Raw genomic sequence first — 8,231 nt, forward strand, 5'->3', positions numbered from 1 at the left:
CAGAGCGCATCTGCCTGCGTTGCACACTCCAACTAATTATAAGTAAGCCATTATACTAGCAAACACTTAGTGTACCTAGTGGCATCCTATCTGTGGCTATTGGACTTTGCTATAGTCCCACTAGTGCCAAGACATTTGCAGAGCGCATCTGCCTGCGTTGCACACTCCAACTAATTATAAGTAAGCCATTATACTAGCAAACACTCAGTGTACCTAGTGGCATCCTATACGTGGCTATTGGACTTTGCTATAGTCCCACTAGTGCCAAGACATTTGCAGAGCGCATCTGCCTGCGTTGCACACTCCAACTAATTATAAGTAAGCCATTATACTAGCAAACACTCAGTGTACCTAGTGGCATCCTATACTTGGCTATTGGACTTTGCTATAGTCCCACTAGTGCCAAGACATTTGCAGAGCGCATCTGCCTGCGTTGCACACTCCAACTAATTTTAACTTAGCCATTATACTAGCAAACACTCAGTGTACCTAGTGGCATCCTATACGTGGCTATTAGACTTTGCTATAGTCCCACTAGTGCCAAGACATTTGCAGAGCGCATCTGCCTGCGTTGCACACTCCAACTAATTATAAGTAAGCCATTATACTAGCAAACACTCAGTGTACCTAGTGGCATCCTATACGTGGCTATTGGACTTTGCTATAGTCCCACTAGTGCCAAGACATTTGCAGAGCGCATCTGCCTGCGTTGCACACTCCAACTCATTATAACTAAGTTGCATTGTCAGGGATATTTATTCTTTATTATTCTGCTGTTAATAAAGCTAGACCACCACTGCAATCTTCACCACCTCTCAATTTTTACTACCACATTTTCAGTCCACAATCTTGTCGCAATCAACATGAGTGGCAAAATGACAGATGCTGGTGGAAAGGGGAAGAGGCGTGGTGGAAAAGGCAAAAAAGGTTTTGTCTGTGGGGAAAGTGGCAAAGCTCCATTATCATCTGCTGAAGATAGACCATCTACCAGCAAAAGTAAGATGTCTACTACTTACCGTGGACAATCCGATGTGCTCCCTTTTTTACGGACACGAACAACAGGAAGAAAGGTAGATGATGGGCAAAAAAGGAAAATGCTTGAATGGATCTCAAGTGGTCCAACAAGTGCCCTCTCAGCCACTTCAAGTACCGCATCCAAAAAACACCAGTCCTCTGAGTTGTCATCCCAATCACACTTGATTTCTCCCAGCTCTGAAGTCTCCATCAGCCCTGCACAGTATGGTGGAACTGAGATGGCTGAGTCTGCAGAGCTGTTCAGTCACACTATAGCCTGGGAATCAGAGGTCTGCTCCCAAGCTACAGTGAGTACAGAACAGGAAATGGTCTGCAGTGATGCCCAGAACCTTTGTGACTCTGATTCAGGCCGTGAGGACCAAGTTTCTGAGCATAATGTTGACCCTTTGTCACAAACTGTAACACCTGTGGTTATAGACAATGAGGAACATACTGATGAAGATGAGACGCAGATACCCGATTGGGATGACAACTTAAATATTCGGTCAGGGCAAGAAGAGGCTCGGTCTGAGGGGGAGGGGAGTGCAAACACAACAATTGATGATGAAGTTCTAGATCCCACCTACTGTCAACCCCCAGTCAGGCACTCGAGGAGGTCAACAGAGGCGGTGGAGGAGGATGCAACCGACGACGAAGTTACCTTGCGCCTTCCTGGACAGAGTCGGAGCACTGATAGCACGTCTACAACTGCATCCTCAGCCACCACTCTGCCTATGAGCATTATTCGGGGTGGATCAACAGGTCGCATGGCCTCTAAGCCTTGCCTAGCCTGGTCCTTTTTTGACATAGAAAAAGATCGCCCAAATCATGTGATATGTAAAATTTGTCATGATTCTCTTAGTAGAGGTCAAAACCTCAGCAGTTTGACAACTTCTTCCATGAATCGTCACATGAATAAATATCATAGGTCCCGGTGGGAAGCTCACTGTGCTGCAATGCTGCAAGAGCGAACCATCCACCGCCCGCCCCTTCCAGTGCATCCGCGCGCTCTTCATCTTCTAGGACTGTGGGGACAGCTGTCACACCTGTTTTTCCATGCCAAACTTCCACCACTGTAACCGCAACAGGCAGTTTGCTTGTAAGGTCGTCAGTTGGTTTGGAAGGGGAAACAAGTGAGTGTGTACAGCTCTCTCAGACATCGATAGCACCAACGTTGGATGAAGGCAACATCATGTCTCCGCCTGCACTTTCCTCACAAACCTGCATTTTTCCAGGGACACCCTACTCAACACCGTCTACACACAGCAGCCAGATCTCTGTCCCTCAGATGTGGTCAAATAAAAGGCCACTTCCTCCGACCCATGACAAAGCTAAGAGGTTGACTCTATCCCTCTGTAAGCTGTTGGCTACCGAAATGCTGCCTTTCCGCCTAGTGGACACACAGGATTTTAGAGACCTTATGTCTGTCGCTGTGCCCCAGTACCAGATGCCTAGTCGCCACTACTTCTCTAAGAAAGGTGTGCCCGCGCTACACCAGCATGTCGCACACAACATCACCGCTTCCTTGAGAAACTCTGTATGTGAACGGGTGCATTTCACCACCGATACTTGGACCAGTAAGCATGGACAGGGACGTTACATGTCGCTGACTGGGCACTGGGTAACTATGGTGATAGATGGTGAAGGGTCTGCTGCACAAGTCTTGCCGTCCCCACGACTTGTGTGTCAATCCTCTGTCTGTCCAAGTTCCGCCACAGCTTCTGCATCCTCCACCTCATCTGGGTCCTCCACCTCCGCCCCAAGCCTGCCTTGTCAGGCCACCAGCGTTCTCACTGCGCAGAAGGAATCACGCACGCCTCATTACTATGCTGGCAGCAGAGCGCAACGGCATCAGGCGGTCTTTAGCTTGACATGTCTTGGGAATAAGAGTCACACAGCTGAGGAGTTGTGGTCAGCTCTGCGGTCCGAGTTTAATAAATGGTTGTCTCCACTCAACCTGCAGCCTGGTAAGGCCGTGTGCGACAATGCTGCAAACCTGGGTGCGGCACTTCGCCTGGGCATTGTGACACACGTACCTTGTATGGCTCACGTGTTGAACCTTGTCGTCCAGCAATTTTTAACACACTATCCCGGCCTAGATGGCCTTCTGAACAGGGCACGAAAACTGTCAGCTCACTTCCGCCGTTCAAGCGCCGCAGCAGAGCGACTTGCATCGCTCCAGAAGTCTTTCGGCCTGCCGGTTCATCGCCTGAAATGCGATGTGGCGACACGCTGGAATTCAACTCTCCACATGTTACAGCGACTGTGGCAGCACCGCAGAGCCCTGGTGCAATACGTCATGACGTATAGCCTGGGCCAACGAGATGCAGAGGTGGGGCAGATCACCCTGATGGAGTGGTCTCAGATCAAGGACCTATGCACCCTTCTGCACAGTTTCGACATGGCGACGAATATGTTTAGCTCTGACAATGCCATTATCAGCATGACGATTCCAGTCATTTACATGCTGGAGCACACGCTAAACACTATTCGGAGTCAGGGGGTGGGACAACATGAAGGGGAGGAACTACAGGAGGATTCATATGCGCAAGGGACAACAACATCACCAAGGTCCAGACGTTCATCATCACCAACGCAGCAGGCATGGGACCATGGGGAACAGGGATCGACAAGGGCGCATAGTAGCAGGCGAAATGTTGAGCAAGGTGCAGGAGAACATGAAGAAATGGAGGACGAACTGTCCATGGACATGGAAGACTCAGCGGATGAGGGAGACCTTGGTCAAATTTCAGTTGAAAGAGGTTGGGGGGAGATGTCAGAGGAAGAAAGAACGGGTAGCACCTCTATGCCACAAACACAGCGTGGACTTGGTCCGCATGGCTGCGCAAGACACATGAGTGCCTTTTTGTTGCACTACCTCCAACATGACAGTCGTATTGTCAAAATTAGAAGTGATGATGACTACTGGATTGCCACACTATTAGATCCCCGGTACAAGTCCAAATTTTGTGACATAATTCCAGCCATAGAAATGGACGCACGTATGCAGGAGTATCAGCAGAAGCTGTTACTCGATCTTAGCTCGGCTTTTCCACCAAACAACCGTGCAGGTGCAGGGAGGGAATCTCCCAGTTGTAACTTGACAAACATGGGACGGTCTCGTCATCTTCAACAGTCTACCCGTACCAGTAGGACCGTATCTGGTGCCGGTAACAGCAATTTTATGGAATCTTTTCATAATTTTTTTAGACCCTCTTTTGCAAGGCCACCAGAGACAACAAGTCTGACACATACTCAACGGCTGGAGAGGATGATACAGGAGTATCTCCAAATGAACATCGATGCCATGACTGTGCAACTGGAGCCTTGCTCCTTTTGGGCTTCAAACCTAGAAAAATGGCCAGAGCTCTCCAGTTACGCCTTGGAGATTTTGTCGTGTCCAGCTGCCAGCGTTGTCTCTGAACGTGTATTCAGTTCAGTGCTGCTGGGTGTGTGCTGACAGATAAGCGCACGCGTCTGTCCAGTGACAATGTGGACAGACTGACGTTCATCAAAATGAACAAGTCATGGATCCAGAAGGAATTTACTACCCCTGTGTCATCCTGGGGAGAGTAAATGCTTGTTGATTTGGAATGTGCTTGATGCAAATCAAAACATCCTGTTTGCAACTAGGGCCCAAGTGCTGCCACTGATGGGGTGGGTGTCTGTGTGGCCCAATTTTTGGAAAAAAGGGAGACTCCGCTTGGAGTAACCCTTGCTTGCTGTGTTTTTAAAAGAAGCCAAGATGAACAGAGCTGGGATCAGGAAACACTTTGCTACCTACCCCGGTGTCATCCTGGGGACGGTTAAGAATAGCGTATTTTTGAATGTGCTTGATGCAAATGTAGCTGTGAAGTGTACAACTGGGGCACAACTGCTGCCACTGAAGGGGTGGGTGTGTGTGGGGCCCAATTTTTGGAAAAAAGGGAGACTCCGCTTGGAGTAACCCTTGCTTGCTGTGTTTTTAAAAGAAGCCAAGATGAACAGAGCTGGGATCAGGAAAGACTTTGCTACCTACCCCGGTGTCATCCTGGGGACGGTTAATTATGGCGTATTTTTGAATGTGCTTGATGCAAATCAAAACATCCTGTTTGCAACTAGGGCCCAAGTGCTGCCACTGATGGGGTGGGTGTCTGTGTGGCCCAATTTTTGGAAAAAAGGGAGACTCCGCTTGGAGTAACCCTTGCTTGCTGTGTTTTTAAAAGAAGCCAAGATGAACAGAGCTGGGATCAGGAAAGACTTTGCTACCTACCCCGGTGTCATCCTGGGGACGGTTAATTATGGCGTATTTTTGAATGTGCTTGATGCAAATCAAAACATCCTGTTTGCAACTAGGGCCCAAGTGCTGCCACTGATGGGGTGGGTGTCTGTGTGGCCCAATTTTTGGAAAAAAGGGAGACTCCGCTTGGAGTAACCCTTGCTTGCTGTGTTTTTAAAAGAAGCCAAGATGAACAGAGCTGGGATCAGGAAAGACTTTGCTACCTACCCCGGTGTCATCCTGGGGACGGTTAAGAATAGCGTATTTTTGAATGTGCTTGATGCAAATGTAGCTGTGAAGTGTACAACTGGGGCACAACTGCTGCCACTGAAGGGGTGGGTGTGTGTGGGGCCCAATTTTTGGAAAAAAGGGAGACTCCGCTTGGAGTAACCCTTGCTTGCTGTGTTTTTAAAAGAAGCCAAGATGAACAGAGCTGGGATCAGGAAAGACTTTGCTACCTACCCCGGTGTCATCCTGGGGACGGTTAATTATGGTGTATTTTTGAATGTGCTTGATGCAAATCAAAACATCCTGTTTGCAACTAGGGCCCAAGTGCTGCCACTGATGGGGTGGGTGTCTGTGTGGCCCAATTTTTGGAAAAAAGGGAGACTCCGCTTGGAGTAACCCTTGCTTGCTGTGTTTTTAAAAGAAGCCAAGATGAACAGAGCTGGGATCAGGAAAGACTTTGCTACCTACCCCGGTGTCATCCTGGGGACGGTTAAGAATAGCGTATTTTTGAATGTGCTTGATGCAAATGTAGCTGTGAAGTGTACAACTGGGGCACAACTGCTGCCACTGAAGGGGTGGATGTGTGTGGGGCCCAATTTTTGGAAAAAAGGGAGACTCCGCTTGGAGTAACCCTTCCTTGCTGTGTTTTTAAAAGAAGCCAAGATGAACAGAGCTGGGATCAGGAAAGACTTTGCTACCTACCCCGGTGTCATCCTGGGGACGGTTAATTATGGCGTATTTTTGAATGTGCTTGATGCAAATCAAAACATCCTGTTTGCAACTAGGGCCCAAGTGCTGCCACTGATGGGGTGGGTGTCTGTGTGGCCCAATTTTTGGAAAAAAGGTAGACTCCGCTTGGAGTAACCCTTGCTTGCTGTGTTTTTAAAAGAAGCCAAGATGAACAGAGCTGGGATCAGGAAAGACTTTGCTACCTACCCCGGTGTCATCCTGGGGACGGTTAATTATGGCGTATTTTTGAATGTGCTTGATGCAAATCAAAACATCCTGTTTGAAACTAGGGCCCAAGTGCTGCCACTGATGGGGTGGGTGTCTGTGTGGCCCAATTTTTGGAAAAAAGGGAGACTCCGCTTGGAGTAACCCTTGCTTGCTGTGTTTTTAAAAGAAGCCAAGATGAACAGAGCTGGGATCAGGAAAGACTTTGCTACCTACCCCGGTGTCATCCTGGGGACGGTTAAGAATAGCGTATTTTTGAATGTGCTTGATGCAAATGTAGCTGTGAAGTGTACAACTGGGGCACAACTGCTGCCACTGAAGGGGTGGGTGTGTGTGGGGCCCAATTTTTGGAAAAAAGGGAGACTCCGCTTGGAGTAACCCTTGCTTGCTGTGTTTTTAAAAGAAGCCAAGATGAACAGAGCTGGGATCAGGAAAGACTTTGCTACCTACCCCGGTGTCATCCTGGGGACGGTTAATTATGGCGTATTTTTGAATGTGCTTGATGCAAATCAAAACATCCTGTTTGCAACTAGGGCCCAAGTGCTGCCACTGATGGGGTGGGTGTCTGTGTGGCCCAATTTTTGGAAAAAAGGGAGACTCCGCTTGGAGTAACCCTTGCTTGCTGTGTTTTTAAAAGAAGCCAAGATGAACAGAGCTGGGATCAGGAAAGACTTTGCTACCTACCCCGGTGTCATCCTGGGGACGGTTAATTATGGCGTATTTTTGAATGTGCTTGATGCAAATCAAAACATCCTGTTTGCAACTAGGGCCCAAGTGCTGCCACTGATGGGGTGGGTGTCTGTGTGGCCCAATTTTTGGAAAAAAGGGAGACTCCGCTTGGAGTAACCCTTGCTTGCTGTGTTTTTAAAAGAAGCCAAGATGAACAGAGCTGGGATCAGGAAAGACTTTGCTACCTACCCCGGTGTCATCCTGGGGACGGTTAATTATGGCGAATTTTGGAATGTGCTTGATGCAAATCAAAACATCCTGTTTGCAACTAGGGCCCAAGTGCTGCCACTGATGGGGTGGGTGTCTGTGTGGCCCAATTTTTGGAAAAAAGGGAGACTCCGCTTGGAGTAACCCTTGCTTGCTGTGTTTTTAAAAGAAGCCAAGATGAACAAGTCATGGGTCAGCAAAGACTTTATCTACCTACCCCGGTGTCATCCTGGGGACGGATAAGAATGGCGTATTTTTGAATGTGCTTGATGCAAATCAAAACATCCTGTTTGCAACTAGGGCCCAAGTGCTGCCACTGATGGGGTGGGTGTCTGTGTGGCCCAATTTTTGGAAAAAAGGGAGACTCCGCTTGGAGTAACCCTTGCTTGCTGTGTTTTTAAAAGAAGCCAAGATGAACAGAGCTGGGATCAGGAAAGACTTTGCTACCTACCCCGGTGTCATCCTGGGGACGGTTAATTATGGCGTATTTTTGAATGTGCTTGATGCAAATCAAAACATCCTGTTTGCAACTAGGGCCCAAGTGCTGCCACTGATGGGGTGGGTGTCTGTGTGGCCCAATTTTTGGAAAAAAGGGAGACTCCGCTTGGAGTAACCCTTGCTTGCTGTGTTTTTAAAAGAAGCCAAGATGAACAGAGCTGGGATCAGGAAAGACTTTGCTACCTACCCTGGTGTCATCCTGGGGACGGTTAATTATGGCGTATTTTTGAATGTGCTTGATGCAAATCAAAACATCCTGTTTGCAACTAGGGCCCAAGTGCTGCCACTGATGGGGTGGGTGTCTGTGTGGCCCAATTTTTGGAAAAAAGGGAGACTCCGCTTG

Source organism: Anomaloglossus baeobatrachus, chromosome 11 (genome assembly GCF_048569485.1).
Source record: "Anomaloglossus baeobatrachus isolate aAnoBae1 chromosome 11, aAnoBae1.hap1, whole genome shotgun sequence".
Classification (NCBI taxonomy): Eukaryota; Metazoa; Chordata; class Amphibia; order Anura; family Aromobatidae; genus Anomaloglossus; species Anomaloglossus baeobatrachus.